This window comes from Tamandua tetradactyla, chromosome 8, assembly GCF_023851605.1.
Source record: "Tamandua tetradactyla isolate mTamTet1 chromosome 8, mTamTet1.pri, whole genome shotgun sequence".
Taxonomy (NCBI): domain Eukaryota; kingdom Metazoa; phylum Chordata; class Mammalia; order Pilosa; family Myrmecophagidae; genus Tamandua; species Tamandua tetradactyla.
This window is the reverse complement of record NC_135334.1, coordinates 86501172-86520709: the sequence shown is the minus strand read 5'-3', so window position 1 is coordinate 86520709 and position 19538 is coordinate 86501172. Positions and strand designations below refer to the sequence as shown.

Sequence of the window (19538 nt, the reverse complement as noted above, 5' to 3'; positions counted from 1 at the left end):
ACTAGAGTAGGGTAGAAATGCCCCCTGACCCTGTGTCTATAGAGCTGCCCTTGGAGACAGACCCAGGACCAGATGTAGGGTGGAGAAGGGACAAGAACGCATCTTCCTCAGCTTTCAGGATCGGTAACAAATGAGATTTGCCCTGTGCCTCTTGAGGTGCTTGCACAAAGAGATCTGTGACCCACAGATCATAGATGGGAAAACCTGGACCCGAAGACAGAAGGTGCCATGCTCAACGTCACAACGTGACGTTACAGCAAAACCAGCATTCATCTGATTATTTGAGAGGCCTGTTTCACAAGGATTTCTCTCTGTTTGACTCTCTAGTCCATTAATTTTCTTTTTGCTTACTTGTCCAAAAATGAGTGATACAGAATTTTTCATTATCCCAACTCCCCCCCTCCTGACTCTCTTTCCTTACCACAGGGAACCCACCCCGATGAGGCTTTAAGGAGCATCTTTTGTTTAGCTATCAAGTTCTATGAAGATGTTTTACAAGTGGAGTTACCGAGTCACAACAAGGCTGTGGAGCTGGGTACCTACTCCGAGTGTTAAAACTGTGTTTTCTGTTCCCTTTCTCACCCCCAGTGCTCCCAGAACTCTTGCCTCATTGGAGCAGGGTTAAAATGTGGAATTTAGCCTTGAGCATTTCAGGACGCAGTACGCTGATTTATAAAATCATCTTTTTGGCACCACCTCAGTGCACAAGGGAATGGACTTAATAGTTTATTTAGAAAGAGATTATCTATCAGTCCTAATCATACCTGCTCTTTTACTGTCCCTCCCTACATTGGAACTTCAAGTGTCCACGTGAAAGTTTTCATCTGATTTTCCTGATTATGCCCTATGGAGGCCCATGGGGTCATTGGCAGAGCTTCAGAGGCTGTGGGCACCCCTCACTTTAATCAGAGCAGCTCCGCTTTACCTGTATTATACATTGGCGTTCACATAGGATTGCATTTGAATGCAGGTTGCATGACTAAAACAAGTTTGGAAACCACTGTTTGAAGCTAGCAAGCCATAAAACCCAGGTAAGTAGCCTGCTGTCTGTTACCTGGACACACTGGTAGAAATGGAGAGAACAGTGGCTACTAGGCCTGGAGTCAGCACCTGCTTGAGGTGGCCAAGGGCAGACCAGGGTGGCACAGCAGGCTCCTGGCAGCTGGCCCTTGCCATGGCAGTGGTGTCAGGGTACTTTCCCTGTCGTCATGTCTACTTGACCAAACAACTACCCACACTCACATTTTCCCCTCCAGGATTGTGTCTGCCCATAGCTAGTTCCCAGCCAACCCTGCATGTCTACTGGGGTGCCTCTGGCCAGGAAACAAACTTATCTTCTGGCTAGAGACGGCTCTGGAAATGGCCTGTCCCTTCCCCAGATGTCCAGAGCTGCTGCCCTCACCTTCCACCTTCCCTGAAGGGCAGAGAGAGTCCATGCCAGTTGGTCCACACCTCCAGTTCTTTGCTGCTGACATAACCCTTTCCATGTCAAAGGAGGCACAAAGCCTCAGGAGGGGTGTTAAGAAGACAGATGCTAGGGAGAGGTTGGTTAGGATTGCACTTCTTTCTTCTCCCCATCGTTGCCTTTGCTTGTGTAGTGTGGATCCCCGGGGAAGGTGGGCAGCTGGCACAGAGACCGCTGTGTTCATTGGTCCTCCACGTGGGACGCCCAGGCCTGCCCAGGACACACAGCCCTGACTTCCCTCCTCACATCCTCACTTGGGGAGGCTGGGGTCTCTTCCTGAGAAGCCATGTTGCTTTTTGTTTTTGCTTTTCTTCTTTCTATAAAAGCCAAGCAATAAATCCATCCCTGCGAAGGTACGGATAAAAGGAAAACCTCTTCTTAATTGGCTCAAGGCCATTGGACACATTACCAGGTGCACTCAAGCTGCAATTTACTTTTTAATTTAAGTTCTTGCTACCTACAGGGAAGCTGAACATTGGGCCAGTCTTCTTTTACTTGAAAAGGGTGTTTTGGGGGGAACAGTTACAAGGAGAAGGGGAGGAGATCATTTTTCTTTAATTTTTAAATTATTCTTTTCATTTCTTCCCCGTGGGTGTCTGTCTTTTCCATGTCAGTTTCCTGCTGGAGGGTCTGCGCTGGATGCTTATACAAACCGTATGGCTTCTGGGTTCTCTTGGCTCTGAATTCACCTGTCACTACCCCCAATTACACGGTCTGGGGTGTCTTAAGCTTCCCCCAGATTCCTGCACATTCCTGGGCTGCTCTGGCACCTATAGTCTTCTCTATGTTTGGCTGAGTCCTGTGCACCCATGGTTTCTGTTTTGCCCCAAATCAACACAGGCCAGAAACTCATTCCCTTGAGCAGTTCCATGCAAGGGATCCACAAGGCCGGTCACTTGAGGAAGATTCAAGTGGTCATAGAAAGGGTCATGATTGAAGGCTTTGCTTGCACCTTCTCCTCCCTTGCCTCTAGCTTCTTGTATTCATAATTGTCCTGAAGATCCACATACGCTCTCTTTTCACTCTGTAGAGTAGTTTCCCCTTTTGTGGAAACCTTAGCCACACTGCCAGGCCCTGGATTCTTCTATTTAAGCACTTTCCAAACTAAGACCCTTCCTAATGAAGGTGCTCTCTCCTCCAGGGTGCCAGGGAGTCCACCTGCCCCCCCTTTATATTAAGAAAAAGTTCCATCTTTGCTTTTCTAGGGCCTGTGTGTGAAGTTTCCAGTTCATTTGGCTTCTGGCTTATAAGCCCAGGATTCTGTGTCTCTACAGAAGCACCTGTTGGCGAGTCTGGGGCCTTGAGTTAGGTCCCCGGTTTGGAGGGGAGAGAATAGGCACTAATCAAACACAGAAGCCAGAAGGAGCCAGGTTTTGACATTTCTGGGGTGTGTGAATGGCTTCGTTTTATGACCTCTAGTGTTTACTCAACTCCTGATTTGCTTTGGGATTCAGGCAGTGGGTAGAGGAGGCTCAGAGGACACCTGCTACTGAGCAGGCCTGCCCCTTGTGGGGTGGGCTCCATTCCGTGCTCTGCAGGCATCACCCATATCCCTTTCCTGGCTCCCACAGTTGTCTTCTCTGGCTCTGCCTTTCTGAGTCCATGAGGGAATGGGGCGTGTGAAGTTGAGGGAGGATGATGATAATAAAAATAAAGGCAAACATTTATTGAGTCCTTGGTAGGACCAGGCACTTGCTAAGGACTGGACATACATTATTTCATTCAATCTTCACTACAGACCTGTAAAATTCTCCCCATTTTACAGATATAAAATGGCCAGTGCTGAAGATATGCTATATTGCATCTAAGAGATAGTCTGGCAGTGAAAGACAGCAAAAGTCGTCTGACAGCTGCTGAAGTCAGAGCTTTGGCCTGTCTGCAGCAGACACACCCTTCAGAGGTTCCATGAAGAGAGAGGAGAGCCTGCGGGCGTCAGCCACGCTACCTGTTCTGTCTCTGTGGATCTAAGGGTGTGCGTTTACACCGACACTGCTGGGGCTTGGGCCGTGGCCAAAGGAGAGTGATATGCTCTGTGCCAAAGCAAAAAAAAAAAGACAAAACAAAACAAAAGATTTTGGTTTTCAGTGTATAAGGCACTCTCTCATACTCAGAGAATAGAGCCAGGCCTCCCCCACGTGGAGCCCTGATGGCTTTAGTGGCAAGTGCTGGCCCATATAAGGGAAGAGCCCACCTTCCAACCTGAGCTTCAGAGTTGGACAGGTCTGGGGCCAAATCCTAGCTCTACCTCTTTCCAGCTGTGTAACCTCAGGCAAAGTATTTAGTGTCTCTAAACCTCAATGTCCTGATCTGTGAAATGGGATAATAATCTGTCCTCAAATGGTCATTGTGAGACTTAATGAAGGTCACACATATTGATGCCTAGCATGACATAGAGTATGTGCCAGCACAAATGTTAGTCCCCCCCACTTCCTCTCCAGCCCCCCATGCCCTCACTTATAATTATATCAGATTCAAGCAAAATCCTGCAGTTGATTTCCTTGAGGAAATTAGTTGGGTTGATATGATGCTCTGTCTTTTAGATTTTTCTCTTAGTTAATCCAAACCCTGACCATGAAGCCAGGATGAGGCTCCGTGTGGAACCACAGCCTCTGAGCAGTGATGGAAGACCTGCACTGAAATGGTGCCTGGGAATCAATGCCAGGGAAACAAGTCAGATGCAGTCACAGTAGGCGGATCACGCTGACCAGAGAAGGGTAGCCTGTACTCTTCCCTAATTGATACTTTAATACATGCCAGGCTGCCTCAGGCTTTGTTTCTTTTTGTGTGATCCTGGGCAGTTGCTGCACCACTCTGAACCGCAGTCTCCTCCTCAGTGAAGTGGAGGTGAGATCATACCCTCCAGTGTTGCTGTGCCTGGTGCATTGTAAATTCTCAGTAGATACAGTTATTGTTTTCAATATCTGAGGCAGTAGTCACCTTTCCACTTTAAACGAGTGACCCACAATGATCCATTTTTTTCCCTCTAGAATGGTTAGTGACTTACATACGGGGACCTTTACTTAGCTGAGAGGCTCATGCTTCCTTCCTCCTTTCTGTTCTTCTTCCCTCCCTCCTCTACCTTCCTGGCTCCCATGTTTTTAGAACATCTGCTATTTGCCAGACATACTGTTGCTGGGTGCTGAGGACATGAGGCTAGATGAAGCATTCTACCCCCTTGAGGCATTCATGGCTTCATATAGAAGATAAAATAGGATAGATAAAGATAGGATAAAAATTTCAAGGCCTGAGAACTAAATTCAATTTTTTTTGTATACTATATCATGAGTTCACATTTCATTATTTTTCCATGTGAGTATCCCGTTATTGCAGCCCCATTTGTTGAATTTTATTGTTTGTTTGTGTTTTTTTTTTTCTTGCTTGTTTATTTTTTGGAAAGTGCATGGACTAGGAATCAAACCCGGGTCTCCTGCATGGCAGGTGAGAACTCTACCACTGAACTATCCTTGCACCCCCTAAATTCCATTTTTGACTGAAAGGGACTTTGAGGTCATCTTATGCAAATGAGGAAACTGAGGCTCTGGAGGGAAAAGGGCCAGGGCCCTGAGTCTGCTGACTCACTTCTAGCCACTTCACCTGTCCCTGTACAGGTTGGAGAAGCAAGACGGAGGGTCTTGTCCTGGATGATCCAAAAAAAGGTTTTGTGGAGCAAGCCCTTGAGCTGGGCCTTGAAGGTTGTTCAGAATTTTGGTGGGCAGAGATGTAGCGTAGGGAGGACACTCCAGGGGAAGAAACAGCTTGGGCAAAGATGTGGCAGCCTAAAAGCAGAGGCTGCGCCAGGAATGGTGAGTGGCTCTGGAGCAGGAGAATGGTGCTTGGAGAGCTGGGAGAGCGACCAGCAGAGACTGTGACCATCCTGTGGCTCACAGATGCGTGGCTTGGCTTCCACTGCCCTGCCAAGAATTAATTGCACTCATGGTAATGAGCTTGGACTCTGGACCAGGCATGCTTAAATAAACCTTTCTTAAATGTTGAATTTATGATGCATTTTGCATAATAGTAGCAGTAACTCAACTGGGCACTTGCCAGATAGATGAACCCAAATACTTAAAGGAACCTGGTCCAAGAATGCTGGTGAAAAACACCTCATGATAAATCATGGCTATTAATTTGCATGCTTTGGGTCTGCCAGGCTGGAGCAAACAATTCTTTTGCCTCCTGGGAGCGTTGAGCTGCAAGCCTTTATGAACACTCAGAGTAATTTATACTAATGCTTCCTCTCTGTCCTTGCTTTCCTAACACGGACTCCTTTGTGGGGAGAGATACTAAATTGGCTCCATCTGTTTTGTGTGTATCTCTTGGTTGTCTTGCTGAAGGAATTCCCCTTGACATCAGCTTCTGTCTGCAACCAGGGTGTCTTTGGCTTCCTTGCTGCCATCTTGGAAAGCGGTAAATGCTGGTGGACAGACTTTTCATGACAAAAGACAAACTTTGACTCTGAATAACTACATGTGGCATCATGATGGCTATGATACTCTGTTCCTTTAAGTGGATGAAAGGCCAAGCTAGAAGCCAGGTCTGATGCCCTGAACTGGAGGATTTAGTGTCCTATGTTATAGTCAGAATTTGGGTGTGGTTAGGAATTGATATTTTTGAGGTAATTTATGATTATGCAAATGTTTAGGACTGGCTATCTACCCAGACTGGTTTTTAAGTGCAAACAAAAGGATGGCTCACCTCTGAATAGCTACCTAGCCCTTAGGCTTTCTCTATTCCCCCAGACTGAGCAAGCAGATTTGACCAATTTTCTAGTGCTAGCAGGGCCAGTGTTCATTTGCAGCCTTTGGAGGCCATTTGCCTTCTCTGGCTCCATCTGTAAAATGGGGGTCCAAGTTTTTCTGTCCTATTCAGCTGGCAGTTGTCCTACTGGGAGGCTATTTTCGGCCAGTGTCATAGGCAACAGTTGGTAAAGGTGGACTCTGAGTCATTCGGGTGCTGGTGAAGCTTGCCATTTGATCACAGATGTTCCTTTCTCTTCCACAGGGGTGGAGAGCCATATACCCACAAGAATGGACTTGCCTAGAATTTTATCTGCTTATTGAAAGATGCTGTGGTATCACACAGAAAGCTCAGCCTTGGGGTCCTGGGCTTGAATCCCAGCTTTACCTGGGAGTAGTTGGGAGACCTTGGGCAGCCAACCTAATTTCTCTGAGCTCTTTCTTCTTAAATGAGAACATTGGTAGAACTAACAACACTTAAAGTTGTTGTGAGTACCAAATGAAATGGTGTCTGTAAAGCACTGGCACAGTACCACAAGCACACAAGTTGAGTCAAACCTTCAACATCCTGATGTGTTCAGGACTGAGGCTCAGCCTCAAGAAGTCACTGTCAACACTCATGCATGGGTTCCTTCTAAAAGATTGAAACAATGATGGAGATACAAAATAGGAAATAGGACATCCCGTTCAGCATATAGAGCTACTGCTGGGTGCTTGTTCAACTGCCCAGGGTGCTTAGGCCTGCTCGGAATAGTTGTTAGAGCAGAGTTAGACCAGCAACCTCACCCTACCCCATCCGACCATGCTGACTTCTTATATAACCCTTCAGGTGTTAGCAGTCAAGGCCCTCTGCTGTAGAGAAAATTTGCCTGTCCTCATAGTTTCTAATGTAAGGAGTCTAAAAATTTGTTTACAATGGTTCCTTGTTCTCTGACAGTCTCTTGCTGACCCAGATGGACATCTCTGCCTAGGCTGGCCTGGGTTGCTGGGGAAGTCAGGATTGAATACAGAATTCCTTATTCCCCCCTTCCCATCCCCTTCACTGAGCTTCAGGTTCTTCATCTGTAAGTTGAGATAATGAAACTCAGTCTTTCAGGATTGTTGTGAAGTTTTAATATCATCTGTGAATAAATTCCCCTGGTTGCAAGTAGACACTCAGTTAATTGTGACTTTTCATCTTGGCCTGACTGATATTTGAGGTGGACATGCCTTCCTTGGTGGAAGAGAAGAAGAAGACCCAATTTCCCTTTAATTTAGTCTACTCAGCTTTCCGTAAGCACCAGGGTATAATGGCCCCATCATGGGACAGGAACTTCATCACGGTGTTTACTGCTGTGTGTAGGGAGTTTCTGGGCTGTTCCTCTGCATCAGAGCATCAGCCTTGTCAAGCAACCCGCCATAATGGATGTGAATGTGCTCTGTGGGAGGGGCATTGTGGTGAAGGAAGGGCAGGTGGATCTGAATTCAAATCCAGTACTCACTGCTTGCTGGTCCTGGGACACCTTAATATCTCTGAGACCCAGGTCAGATAATGCCCCACTTCATGGGGCGGCTGGGAGGGTTAAATGAAAGGACAACCTGGAAGGACTTTGCACAGAGTAGGTGCTCAATAATTGGTAGCACCCTTTCTTCATGTACAAGTGTAAAGAACTATTGTTCCAAGAATTATTCCTGATGTTTTTTCAGGAAGTTCAAAATGGCAACTGATGCCCCACTTGGAACTGTCACTCTCATTGTGTTTTCCAGTGTAATGTTTAAGGCTTCCCCTATCTTCTGGCTTGGACTTTGACCTCTCATATTCTGATGCTGTCCGGGTAAAGGGTGGGGCAGGATGGCTGAGCCCAAAATAATGATTTCACATGTGCCCAGTGCTTGCCAGTTTTCCCGGGTGGAACTGTGGAGATGCCCAAGTTCAAATTCTAAGCTGGGGACTTTGAAAAAGCTTCCTAGCCTCATTGTGTCTCAGTTTTCTCATCTTTAAAAACAGAAGTAGCATTAGTAACTAGCTCATAGGATTTTTATGAAGACTTAGTTATGCAGTCAAGGTGCTTCACCTGGTGCCTGGCACATTGTGAACATCCAATAAATGTTAGTTACTTTTATTGTTTTACTCAAATTGCCTCCCTTGATCTCCATAAACAGTCCGAGGGCATGCAGGCTCACATATCTACATTCACCTTTCCTCCAGGAAACTGAGGCTGAGATGTTACCTGGTCAAGGATCCCATAGGAGAGAGTAGCTGAGCCTAAATCCCTGCAAGGTCTCATGGTGCTGTATCTTTTCCACTACTCGATGCTGTCCAAATGCTGCTCCACAGGCCTGCTCACATGGGGGGACCTGGAGAGTTGGGAAGATGCAGATTCTTGAGCCCCAATTCAGATCTGCAGAATCAGCATCTCCAGAAGTAGGGCTTAGAAACTGTATTTATAACGTACTCCCAAGAAATTCTGATGCCCAGTGAGGGTTGGGATGCATTGTCTGCATCATTGGGCACACATTGCTGTGCCATCCCAGGGCAGAGGAACAGGATGAGGACTTCCAGTGGGGACCCTCACCGCCTGCAGCCCCACAGACCCTGCTGTAGGCAGTTGAAATAGGAGCTAGCAGAGATGCTGGTGAAGAAAATGGTCGTTTAAACACACTCCAAGTTTTTCCAGATCATTGGATTTCTTTCTAGCTTAAATAACCTCATTACATATTATGGGCTCTGCAGAGAAAGTCTGTTTGAATGGAATTGAAACATTATTTGTTAAGTATTATGTTTGGCCTAGACATGGCTAATTGACAAGAGGTTGTCAAAGCCAAAGTGGCCCATTGCCAAGGGCCCCTGGACACAGTTGATCCACAGATTGGGTAGTGTTGTCACTGCTGAGGGAGAGGAACCTCTCACAAGAAGAACACAACATTCACTGGGCACTTCATTGAACTTTGAACTTAGCCAGTCATTTCAAGGACCAGACCCTCGAGGCACTTCTGAAAACACAGGGGCCCAGACTTGGAGGGTGAAGCTAGTTTGGAAGATTTAGTTTATAATTAAATAAGCCAACTCCCTTGGCCACCGAGGAAACTCACTGTAAGTCTCATTGGTTTCCTGTTTCCATGACACAAAGTCTCAGGGATAGAGTCTTCAAAGACACACCCTTGGACCTTTTCCTTCTGTGGCTGAAAATTGCCCTATTGGTGGTGGCCAAACACTTGGGCCAAGGATAAAGGTGCCTGGGTTCAAATCCTGGCCTTGGCACTCACTTGCCATGTGCTCTTGGGCAGATTACTAAGCATGAGACTCAGCTTTCTCATCTGTAAAATGGAATAAAGAAGAGGACTTACCTCACTGGGTTGCTGTGAGGGTTAAATGAGATGACCCAGGAGAAGTTGTGTCACATGAGTAGTGCTCAATGAATGTTCCGGTGCTTCAAGTCTTTAGTATAGTGTGGGTTTAAGCTGGTTAGAGGGAAGACATGGGGGACAATTTGGAGATTAATTCTTTACAGGCAAGTGAATTATGCATTCATTCAACTGTTCAACAAGATTGTTGAGCACCAAGTGCTCCAGGCACTGTGCTCACTCTGAGAGGCAATGGAATACTAAGATAATACTGGCCTCAGGATGCTTACACTCAGTCTCCTGCAGGGATCTAGGATAATAAATAGGTCAACACACTGTGAGAAGTGCCATCAAGGTGTAAAACAGAATGCAGTGAGAGGAACAAGGCTTGGGTAAGGATCCTTCTTGAGCTTGGGTGGTCAGAAAAATCTTTGAGGAGGTGACTCTTAAGGAGAGCCAAAGGAAAAGAAGGAGCTGATTAGATGAATCAAGGGGAAGAGAAGTTTTTTTAGGCAGAAGGCAGAATCCCCATGAAGGAAAAGAGCTCAGTGAGTTCCAGAAACATAGGGAGTGAGGAGAAGATGGCCCGATGAGACTAGAGTTGAGGGCAGAGCCCAGGCCCAGATCATGTAAGGCCAGGTAAGCGGGGTGTGAGGAGATGGAAGCACATGGGGGCTAGTGCTAGGCCAGCCAGGGCATCTACAAAGGGAGAGAGCATACACATTTGCAGTTTTAATAGGTTGCTCTTACTACAGTATGAATAAAGGAGGCATGTGTGTCAAGGAGTGGGGGGCAAAAAATGGAAATGAGGAGACAAATTAAGAGTCTATTAGGTGGTTCATGGTATACTTAGTTTAACACACTAAATCATTCACTATGTGCCAGTCCAGTGCTAAGGTCTTTAGGGCAAATGAAGAGCCATGATATGGGCCTGTCTTTCAGTTTCAACCAGGACTCAGCTTTACTTGGACTCTCAGCCCAGTTGAGCTCACTCCCAGCTCTTCTGCTCATCGAGGAAACAAAGACTTTCTGTGTGTTTACCCAACCTGGAAGAGTCCAAGCTGCATATCCCACCAAGCAGGCCCTTATTTCCCAAGTGGCCGGTTCTCCTGGTGTTTCTCTTACATAAATCTCCCTGAACTAGAGATTGTCTTTCCTGAGCACTTCCTTTCTCCCTGGACTAGCTTCTCTCTCTTTCAATTAATCTCCTCAGGCAGCTTCAACAGCTTCACACACCGTTTTCTGTCCCCACTTCTCAATTCTGCTCTGTTCACCTACTTATCACCAACTGTGTCCCCTGGTTCTACCCGGGTGTCTAGATCACTCCTTGTCTGATGATCAGTGCTGGGTGGAAGAATGAAATCTTGTCACATTGGCTGTTGTTTTATCATTTCAGGAAGGACAGTTTGCCTGGACAAATGGGAAGCGGCCCTGCGTGCCGTGAAGGCCTGACTGCTAGGTTGCTGTCCTTTCCTCTGCCCACAAGAAGGGTTTGGAAAACCTGGAGCCTCTCAGTCCTTGGGTAGAGGCCTATGGCCTAGAAGCTCCTTGACACTAGAGTTTCTTAAAGGAGTTTGGAGAGAAAGTATGAAAGAGAGCGAGCCAGAGCCTGTGAGCGAGTGACCTAGAATTGGAGAATTCTGACCAAAAAAATACCCCAACAAAGTTTCATGCCCTGAGATAATTTCCAGAGCCCATTGACCATGTAATCTGTGATTCAAAGGTTATGACTCTCACTTCAAGAGATTCTTTTCCTGATTGGAATGATGGGGTTGGGACAGGTAGCGTATCTTATGCAGGCTCTCTAAGTAAAGGACAAAACTTGAGTGGAGGTAAACACCTTGGGTTTATTTCCAGAATGGTGTCCCTGAACTGTGGTTTTTTTTTTTTCCTTAACCTCCCAAAACCTGATCACCTTGGGAAAATAGAGGCAATCCTTTCATAACTCTTGGTTGAGTTGTTTTGGACCTACAAATTACATTCTTGCTGTCAGTCAGTCATCTCTGGCTGCTCTCTGGGTGTTAGTAAATCCCTGACTATAGTGACGAAGAAGCAGGTGGCTACAGAAAATGCAATGAGGAAGCTCACAGAGCATTGGAGGTGGAAAGGCCCTCAGAGATTATCAGCTCCACTGGTTTTAAAATGCATTTAGCCACAGAAGCTCTTGGCCAAACAAAATCTTATCTAATATCCTCACCTCAAAACAGAGCTGCTCTGGCTGAAGTAGGGCAGGAGGACCCATTGGCCATAGGCCTGTTCTCACCTATGAGAATCTCCTGAGATCTCCGAGGAACCCAGGGCTGGGTTTGAAAACCACTGATCTGTTTAGAGAAGAAGAGCAACTTGTCCAAGGTCACACAATGGGACTTAGAAACTCATGGTTTCCAATGTTACCTAGCCTAGCCTGAACTTTAGTCCAGGACTCTGGACTCTTAGCTTAATCCGCTCTCCTGTACATCTTGTCCCCTGCCTTAAACAGTGAGCATCTGTGGTCAGTATCTATGGCATGGAGCCTTTCCAGAAGAGCAAAAGAGGGAAATTTTCACTTAGATTCCCACTTGGGTCAGGAAAAGTGATACTGAAACATTAGGCCTACCTTTTCCTTTTGCCCTAGCAGAGTAGCTGGAAGGAATGAGTCATGAATTAAGGAACTGCTGGGAAGACACACCTCTCAAGGAACTTTGGGTATAAATGAACGGAAAATGAGTCCCAGTGAAGATGGAATCAAGCTGGACTATATTAGGTAGGGGATAGGAGCCACAGGAGAGCCAACAGACTCCCCATGGTATCCTTGCTACTCCTGTATTAGAGAGTGAATAGTCTATCATTGCTAAATTTGGCCACATAACAAATAGTCCCTAAATCTCAGTGGCTTACAAAACAACCATTTATTTCTTGTTCATTGTTACATGTGGGCTGTGTGTTGGCTGTAACTCTGCTATATATATACTTTCTCATTTGTAACATGACCATTTTATTGTGGCTGTGAAGAGCAAGGGGATAAACCAAACTGCATAGTCACATTTGCAACTTCGGCTCTTATCTGGCATAGTCCGTGTTAGCTCATATTCCAGTGGCCAAAATAAAGTCATGTGGCAGAGCCTGACAGTGGGGTGGGGTCTCTGCAAATCACAAAGAATTATCGCAACATGTGTAATTCTTTTCAAAACAAAGATTAGGTTAGCGGATAATTACAAACAATTATAGTTCACCACAAAGGTTTTGTGGAATTGGTGCAGGTTATACAGGATTCTTATCTCCATAGGACATCGTCTGTGGAGATAGAAAGAATCATTAAGATCTCTAGACCCTTAGCCCTTGAAAGCCTTGTGATAATCATTCCAAGTCTCTCAGAGCCCAGATTCCCCAATAATGTCATATATCCCTTTCGGGCAACTTCTGTTTGTGTTTTTCTTTCCTAGAAGAGGATATGCGCTTAAGCTGGCTTGCAGAGAAAATGTTCCCTGGTGGGCTGGCCCAGAGGCTTTAGGAACAACACTGATTGGCACTGCTCTACAGCCATGCTTTGCAGGGGAGCAGGAGGGCTGGAGTGGTCATTTCCACCACTCTTCCCTCATCCCTTTCTGGGAATTGTACGTGTTTTGTACTTTATAGTATTGCTTTGATGGATAAAAAATAAAAACTGAAGTCTTTGAGATACTGTACCTCCAAACAACTCTACCTCTACAATGGAAATCAATGGATGCCTACTTTAATGGAAGTGTTAGTATTTGTCATGGTATTGATTATTAATAAGTCAAGAATTAGGAAATCACTGTGCTGTATCATCATGGGAAATTTGGATCTGGGTTTCTTGGGAAAGTGCTGCTGTCAACCTTTTTAACAGTGTCAACTGCTCCTGGCTCAACAGAAAGCTTCGCACAAAGAGCCCGTGGGTTTCCAGGTGGACTTTGATCAGGCAAATATCTCTGAAGACCTTCTTTCCTCCCTGAGTCTGTCTCCTGCAGGAAATTCCACACTGGGGGGTGCTAATGGCTCTGCTGGCTGCTTACTCTTCCACAGGCTCCATGGCCCACTATGGAAAGGAAGCCAATTTCCAGGCTGTTGGGGGAGGACAGGAATTCAGACAAAAAGGGGTGTGAGAAGGAGCCAGGAACCTGCACCCACTTTAGAATTCAAATGACCCTCTCTGGGATTGCAAACCGAATCAAGAAAGATGATACTTTATCAAAAGCTTACCCACATCCACACTGCAGATAGATAAATACAGACTAGCTATGTTAGGTCAGGTCCGAGCATCCTGAAGAATAGAGAGACTTCAGAGTGTTCTGTTCCCCAAGACCTTTAATTCCTGCAAAGTTGCCCAAACTTCTTATTTTTTTTCCTCCAAACTTTATTCTGAAAAATTCCAAACTTAAAAAGAATTTGCAACTTCTGGGTCAAGATGGCGGCTTAACAATGTGCACATTTTAGTTCGTCCTCCAGAACAACTACTAAATAACCAGAAATAGTACAGAACAGCTCCTGGGTCCACGTCAGTGACCAGACACACAGCATACCCCAGTCTGGACCAGCTGGACCAGCTGTGAGCACCCCCCAGAACTGTGAGTTCCAAAAGTAGCAGCGGCCAGCGCCCCTCCCCCACAGGCCGCTTCCCAGAGGGGAAAGGAAAGGATTTTACCAGCAGCAGGGACTGAGCACAATCAAATGCCAATTGTGGAACTAATTAACAAATTCTGACTACTAAAAATAGGCCCCCAGCTTAGGTGAACCTGATCAAAGCAGAGGTTGCTTATTTTTGCCCTGGCGCCAAGGGGGTAGGAATGACAGAAAAAGGGGGGGGGGGAAGAAGGAAACAGAGGTTTTTGTGGCTGTGTATCTACAAAGGATGGACTGCCTCTGGATGCAGTGGCAGGACTTTTCAGGCTGCAACTGCCCCAGGCATAGGCAGAAGTGAGCTCTTTGGGGGGCTTATCTGGACCCTGTGGCTTCCCGAGGGGAGGGGTGAAGCCCCACCCAGGTGGAATCCCTCCCTCAAGGAATTCAGACACCAGGGCTTGGTAATTTGAAGCCATTAAAAGCAGCCTACAACCTCTCCTCTGTCTCCACCACACCCCCAGCAGGGAGAGTCTGCCAAAGTTAAAGGTACCACATCATCTTATGCTGGTGGGACCTGCAGTCAGACAAGCGCCACATACTGGGCAGGATAAGAAAAACAGAGTCCAGAGACTTCACAGGAAAGTGTTTCAAACTGCTTGGTCTCACCTTCAGGGTAAACTGACACAGGTAACTCTTTCCTCCTGATAGGAGGCCAGTTTGGTCTGGGAAAATCTGGCTGGGGTCTATAATATCTAAGTAGACCCTCCTAAGTGTGGGGGTGGGGAAAGGCACCATACAAGCAGGGAAAGAAACAAGAAAACAAGAGCTGAAAAATTCTCCTCTGTTAAACAAAACTTAAGCTAAAGGTCCAGATAAAGCTGAATGGAATGTCAAAGAACAGATAGACAACAAATTCATCCAGCAAGAAAACCCTAGATAAAAGAAGTGAAAGCAATCTCCAGAATAAACTAATTAAGGTAGTTAAATGCCTAGACACCAGCAAAAAATAACAGATCACACTAGGAAAATTGAAGATATGGCCCAGTCAAAGGAACAAACCAACAATTCAAATGACATACAGGAGCTGAAACAATTAATTCAGAATGTATGAACAGACATGGAAAACCTCATCAAAACCAAATCAATGAATTGAGGGAGGATATAAGGAAGGCAAGGAAAGAACAAAAAGAAGAAACTGAAAGTCTGAAAAAACAAATCACAGAACTTATGAGAATGAAAGACACAGTAGAAGAGATGAAAAAAACAATGGAAACCTACAATGGTAGATGTCGAGAGAGAGAACATAGGATTTCTGAACTGGAGGATGAAACATCTGAAATCCGACAAGAAACAGAAACTATAGGGAAAAAAATGGAAAAATATGAGCAGGGACTCAGGGAATTGAAAGACAATATGAAGCGCATGAATATATGTGTTGTGGGTATCCCAGAAGGAGAAGAGAAGGGAAAAGGAGGAGGAAAACTAATGGAGGAAATTATCACTGAAAATTTCCCAACTCTTATGAAAGACTTAAAATTACAGATCCAAGAAGTGCAGCGTACCCCAAGGAGAATAGATCCAAATAGACATACTCCAAGACATTTAATAATCAGAATGTCAGAGGTCAAAGAGAAAGAGAGGATCTTGAAAGCAGCAAGAGAAAAGCAATTCATCACATACAAGGGAAGCCCAATAAGACTATATGCAGATCTCTCAGCAGAAACCATGGAGGTGAGAAGACAGTGGGATAATATATTTAAATTATTAAAAGAGAAAAACTGCCAACCAAGAATTCTATATCCAGCAAAACTGTCCTTCAAAAATGAGGGAGAAATTAAAACATTTTCAGACAAAAAAATCACTGAGAGAATTTGTGACCAAGAGACCAGCTGTGCAAGAAATACTAAAGGGAACACTAGACAGAAGAGAGAGGTGTGGAGAAAAGAGGGAAGACAGAAGAGAGAGGTGTGGAGAAAAGTGTAAAAAGAAAGACTATGAGTAAAGGTAAAAAGAAGGAAAATTAGATATGACATATAAAATCCAGAAGGCAAAATAGTAGAAGTACTACCCATGCAGTAATAGCACTGAATATTAATGGATTAAACTCTCCAATCAAAAGACATAGTCTGGCAGAATGGATTTAAAAACAGGACCCATCTATATGCTGTCTCTACTCAAAGGACACGAGGCCAAGGACACAAATGGACATTTACACACCGATGTTTAGAGCAGCATTATTTACAATTACCAAGAGATGGAAACAGCCAAAATGTCCATCAACAGGCAGTTGGCTAAACAAACTGTGACATTTACATAAGATGGAATATTATGCAGCTGTAAGACAGAATAAAGTTATGAAGTATGTAACAGCATGAATGACCTTAAGGACATTATGCTGAGTGTGATTAGCCAGAAACAAAAGGAAAAATACTGTATGGTCTCACTGATATGAACTGACATTAGTGAATAAACTTGGAATATTTCCTTGGTAACAGAGACCATCAGGAGTTGAAATAGGGTAAGATATTGGGTAATCGGAGCTGAAGGGATACAGATTGTGCAACAGGACTGAATATAAAAACTCAGAAATGGACAGCACAATATTACCTACTGTAATACAATTATGTTAAAACCCTGAATGAAGCTGCATACGAGAATGATAGAGGGAGGAGGACTGGGGCATAAATGAAATCACAAAGAAAGATAGACGATAAAGATTGAGATGGTGTAATGTAGGAATGCCTAGAGTGCATAATGATAGTGACTAAATGTACAAATTTGAAAAATGTTTTTGCATGAGGAAGAACAAAAGAATGTCATTACTGCAGTGTGCTGAAAATAGATGGTACTTAATATTTTAAAATTTCAACTAATGTGTGAGACTAAAGCAAAAAATGTTTATTTGGTACAAATCTATACTTTGACTAGTGCATCTCCTACTATAACTTATGTAGATAGTTGATTGAACACCTTAAGTACATGGAACTTTGTATAGGACATGAGATTTTGTTCGTTTGTCCAGGTGATGCCCTGATGAATCCCAGAGTGATTTGATCAGTGAGTGGAAAAGTATTTGCAGAGTCCCCTTCGGGGAATGGTGAGAATGGGGGAAAACTCAACTTCCCCAAGTTGAATTCTTGATATTCTCACAAGCAGTGTGGACAACCAAAACTATAGGCTGAGCCCCCAGTCTTGGGGTTTGTTCATATGAAACTTAACCCCACAGGGGATAGGTCAAGTGTACTTAAAATTGGGCCTGAGAGTCACCCCCAAGAGAGCCTCTTTTGTTGCTCGGATGTGGCCACTCTCTCCAGCCAACACAGCAAGCAGACTCACCACCCTTCCCCTGTCTACGTGGGACATGACTACCAGGGGTGTGGATCTTCCTGCCAGCATGGGACAGAAATCCCAGAATGAACTGAGATTCAGCATCAAGGGATTGAGAAAAACTCTAGAATGAGCTGAGACCCAGCATCAAGGAATTGAGAAAACTTTCTCGACCAGAAGGGGGAAGAGTGAAATGAGACAAAGTGTCAATGGCTGAGAGATTCCAAACAGAGGCAAGAGGTTATCCTGGAGGTAATTCTTATGCATTAAGTAGATATCACCTTGTTATCCAAGATGTAACGGAGAATCTGGAGGGAACTGCCTGAAAATGTGAAGCTGTGTTCCAGTAGCCATGTTTCTTGATGATGATTGTATAATGATATAGCTTTCACAATGTGACTGTGTGATTGTGAGAGCCTTGTGTCTGATGCTCCTTTTATCTACCTTGTCAAAGATGAGAGGAACATATGGAATAAAAATAAATAATAGGGGGAACAAATGTTAAAAATAGATTTAGTTTGAAATGCTAGTGATCAATGAAAGGGATCAGTAGGGGTATGGACTGTAAAATTTTTTTTTTCTATTTGTTATATTTTTCTGTTGTCTTTTTATTTCTTTTTCTGAATTGATGCTAATGTTCTGGGAAATGATCATGATGATGAATATGCAACTATGTGATGATATTGTGAATTGCTGAGTGTATGTGTTGGAAATGTTTGTGTTTCTTGTAATTTTTTTTAATTAATAAAAAATTAAAAAAAAAGAAGTTGCAAGGTTTGTGCACAGAATCCCCTACGCCCTTTGCCTAGAGTCACTATTGTTAACCTTTTACCACATTTGTCTTACCTCTTTTTCTATCTGTACCTATATTTCCCTGAACCACTTGAGAATTAGTTACAGACATTATGCCCCCTAAATGCTTTAGTATGCGTCTCCTAAGAACAAAAATATTCTCTTGCTTGACCATAATAAATACTCAGGGAACAACATTAATATGATACTATTATCAACAATCCTTATTCGTGTTTTTCTGTTGGTTCCAAGAACGTTCTTTATTGCAGGGGTTGGCTATGGGGGCCAAATCCTGCCTGCTGCCTGTTTTTGTAAATGAAGTTTTATTGGAACACAATCATTTGATTTGCTTACATATTTTCTATGGCTGCTTTCATGTTCTCATGGCAGGGTTGAGCAGTTGGAGAGAGAGCATGCTCTGCAAATGCTAAAATACTCTTGGTCCTTTACCAAAATATTTTGCCATCTCCTCCATTAATATTTTTGTAATCCAGGATCCAGTCAAGGATCTTACTCTGTACAAGTTTTTCATTTTAAAAAAAATGTACAGATATCCTCAACTTGAGAACATCCTCCATGTGGAAGTGCAACGGCCTCTCTAGCTTGGTTGCCAATGACTTCATGACCTCCTCTCCACCTCCATCTCCCATCACTTCCCTGTTAGTCCCCAGCTCTGTGGAACTGCTTGATGTAGTGACATGAAGTATTCTTGTCCATATCTTTGTTCCTGTAGTTCCCTTTGCCTGGAATTCCTCTCCACACTTTATCTTTGAAGATTTAGTGCAAGCACCTCCTCTTGGAAGCCTTCCAAAGCTTTCTCACTTCCCACTCCCAAAGCCCTTTCCCACCATCTGGTTATCTAAGCTCCTGGGACCCACTGGATTTTCCTATGTCATAGCACTTCCCACAGTATTGCACTGATTTATTTTCTGTTGGTTTCATCACCAGTTTGTGCAGGTCTTGAGAAGGGACCATGTCTTATTCATCTTTGTTTCCCTGGTATATGGTCTTAATATGCTTACTAATTGTTTGTTGAATGAGAAAATGGATTCCTAAGTGGCTCAAGGGCCTTTCTCTTATTTGTAAAGCCACCTTGTGGGATTTTCTGCCTGTTTGGTTTGCTAAAGCTGCCAGAATGCAATGTACCAGAGATGGAATGGCTTTTTAAAAGGAAATTTATTAAGTTACAAGCTTACGTTCTAAGACCATAAAAATGTCCACACTAAGGCATTCAGAGAAAGATGCTTTGACTCAAGAAAGGCCCATGGGTTCAGAACACCTCTGTCAACTGTGAAGGCACATGGCTGGCATCTACTAGGGTCTTGGCTTCTGGG

General features: G+C 44.4%; 1 protein-coding gene across 6 annotated transcripts in view; it reads left to right on the top strand.

Moving 5' to 3' along the window:
* Positions 1-19538, top strand: part of GALNT18 (polypeptide N-acetylgalactosaminyltransferase 18) — a 390932-nt gene that overhangs the window by 30276 nt on the left and 341118 nt on the right. The gene's annotated exons all lie outside the window — the stretch shown is intronic.